The 3146-nt window shown below is 38.7% G+C and overlaps 1 protein-coding gene across 3 annotated transcripts in view; it reads right to left on the reverse strand.

Moving 5' to 3' along the window:
- Positions 1 to 1875, reverse strand: part of LOC107728699 (cadherin-5-like) — an 18989-nt gene extending 17114 nt beyond the window's left edge. For 2 of the 3 annotated variants that reach the window (XR_001638500.1, XM_016538980.1), the window contains exon 1: positions 1586 to 1875. The gene's annotated coding sequence lies outside the window, so the exon portion shown is untranslated. The remainder of the gene's footprint in view (positions 1 to 1585) is intronic. The other variant, XM_016538981.1, reaches the window with a different exon arrangement.
- Positions 1876 to 3146: the final 1271 nt, after the last annotated feature.

The following is a 3146-nucleotide window of genomic DNA, read 5'->3' on the forward strand; positions in this document are numbered from 1 at the left end:
TGTAGTTGCAAATTAATGAGAATTAGTTGACATGTAGTTGACATGTAGTTACAAAGTTACTTATAGTTAATAGAATGTCTAAAGTGGACTATCGAAATAAACTGTAACCCATATTTGTGTTTGCTGGGTCAGTAACTGAATGTTGTGTTGCAAATGTAATGCAAAATGTCCCAGTAAACTACTTCTACTGGACAAGCAGTGTTCCATGAGTGCTGATATTTGATGTAACAGCGCCACCTCACCTGTCTGTGTTTGCTACACTGAATTCCAACTCTTGATTCTGCATTGCTTCTTTTTGTTTTTGATGCAAACTACCCATATTTTATTTGAATTATTGGTTACTAAATATTAACTTCTTGATAATTCAGTCAGCAGCTTTCTGGTCATGTTATATTGCGATATTAAAATCAGTTTAGTTCCTCTCTCTTTTGTCCTTTCTATTATATTTTTATAGAAAAAAATGAGAGCAGATAATTTCCATTCAAACAAGTCTACTGTAAACCATCGCATACTTCTCTTCAATTTCCCACCCACCTCTCTCAGCATAAAACATGTTTTTTTAATGCAGTGTAGTGCTATCAACAGCTTTGGAGCTGAGACTCATTGTAATCTCAGTACATTGACACTGAAGCATGTTCAATACAAATTGTTCTTAACATCTGACATTATTGAAAAGCGCACCATTTCCACAGCAATTGTTGTATAAACCAGTCATTTGAAAGTCTGTCTGTGTATATGTGTGTGTGTGTCTATGTGTGGGTTTCAGATTAAAATAGGTTTTAATCACGGAGCAGATTCCAGCAATCTGCAGTCTGCCTACTCTCTTCTCTAGGAAATTCAGCCTGGCATACATCAACTCTCCCCTCCTTTCTATCACATGTCTTCCGTGTCACAAGTTCCAGAAACCTGTTAAAGGTGTCACTGTCTGAAGTGTGTGCACTGCACCTGTTCTCACCTCTGACTCATCTGCTACACCTCTCTTTATTTAGATTCCAAGTATATGTGCCGCATAATGTCAAGCTTACGGCTGGCATGTTTTATATTATTTCTAGACTGAACTGTAATGTTTTACATGACCTTTAATAATTAACATCACCAACTTTCATTCTTTGTATGATGACATAGCACTCACTTCTGCACCTCTTAAAACATTATTCTTACAGTGGCATATGGGATGAGACTTTAAGAATAACCTGTAACTGCTGTGCTGCTTCAAGAAAGAAGCAGGACAGATGGTGTACGGATTTACAAATGTTTCTCTGTCCCTAAGTAAAATGTCACATCCAGATAAGTTCAATGTCTTCCCTTGGGTAATCAGTGTTCCTTGGGAATTTCCTTCCTATTAGTCAAGGAAGCATCATTCAAATGAGACTTCCGGATTTTTTGTAAAGATGCATATAAGGAATATTACAATATACATTACAATTGAATTCAAATCAAATAGAACACACAGAGACACAGTATATATTATACAGTTATCAAAATATGTAAATATTTCAACTCAACTTAAACAAATATCACTAGAAAAACAAATATATAAGCATACAGTAAATATAAGGCAAACATAAAAAAAACAATCACCTACCAGGGTCCCTTCAACAGTCTTCCTCGATTGGAAAATCCCTAGAGTAAATGAATCGTGTTATATCCTCCTCAGTTTCAGGTCAGCGGTGTCTGTTTCCAGCTGCATGTGAACCTGTCTGAGCTCCCCCTGAGCTGCTCACTGGATAATCAGGCCCCTCCAATGGTAAAAGTGATCAGCCCAGCCCAGCAGTTCCTCTGGCCACTTCCTGTTATTGTCCCTGCCTCTTTAGTCCAGCTCCAAAACCCACTCTGGAAAATCAGATAAGATTCGCAGCCCCCTGTCCACCTGTAGCTCTTACAGGCAAGCGGAGCATTGCGCCGCTGAACGAGAGAGAGTGAGCGAGAGACTAGGAGCGATTGCGACCGGCAGAGAGAGACTGAGGGGGCCGGAGGTGGGAGATCATTAAGTTCCAGCTCGCTCCCTTAAAGAGGAGAGGAAAGCAAAAGTGATTTATTATTCAAAGCTATAGAATAAAGAACACGATAAACAGGTTAAAGGAGTTAAAGTAATCCAGAGAGATTTTCCTCAGAGCGGTATTAAATTTTACAGAGGCTGTGACTCTCATATCTGCCTCTGTGATCTTGTCTAAACTAATAAGTGAGAAAGGGGCAGGTGGGTGAATCTACTCGTGCATTCAGCGGAGGGTTGAGTTTAGGGACTGGGACTTGCGGCGGATGTATGCATCTGTCAGAAGTGCTTAGCGTTGTGCCCCATTGATCTAAGTGGAGAGAGTCAGTTTAGTAGGATTAGTTGCACAGAATGGCCGTGCCGTTTTGACAGGGGACCTAAGATAAATACCCCTGGGTGCTTAGACAGAGAGGCAATTGCTGAGTTGAAGCCCTGCTTGGCATTTGGTTTTGTTTGTTTGTCTGCTCCTTGGCTTTTGAGAGGATATTTTTATTTCTTTGAATATGTCTACTGGACTTCACTTTGAAAGATGTGGCTGACAGATTCCCACAACAGGCCTCTGGTAAAAAATATTAAAAAATAAATAAATCGGGTCTGACTTTTGATCCTTTTTTAGCCATTGCTCAGACCGCTCTGCAGAACTTTTGATCAGATTCGGTTGACTTTAAATCTGCTTCCTGTCTTTGAAGAGTATTATTTGACCTCATTTTTTAAACGTAACAAACTAACACATGAAAAAAATAAATCTGATTGCGATAAAGGGAACAAATGTTAACGCGCTTCATGTTGTGGTCTTGAAACATAACTGTTTCAAAATGGCATGATGTGGAAACTGACCTTCAGCTAACTTGACTTAAGAACATTTTACACACCTCATTCTATGATACCTGTTCAATTTAGATGGTACTTAGGAATGTAAGACTTATATAATTATATAGTATGGAATGTTAGATAACTGGAGACTGAGGCAAGAATTTTATGCTTAGTGGATGTCTTAGAGAAATAATGGTCAAGGTCAACTCTCTCCACATACCTTTCATTCAAAATTTAACCTATTTTTTTTTACAGTATTATTGTCATTGTAGACATACAGTGCTACTGTACAGTACATGTGGCTCAGGTGTCAGGTGTATTTCTCAACAAGAAATAAAAC

The sequence above is a fragment of the Sinocyclocheilus rhinocerous genome, unplaced genomic scaffold (assembly GCF_001515625.1).
Source record: "Sinocyclocheilus rhinocerous isolate Xijiao unplaced genomic scaffold, SAMN03320098_v1.1 scaffold1509, whole genome shotgun sequence".
Classification (NCBI taxonomy): domain Eukaryota; kingdom Metazoa; phylum Chordata; class Actinopteri; order Cypriniformes; family Cyprinidae; genus Sinocyclocheilus; species Sinocyclocheilus rhinocerous.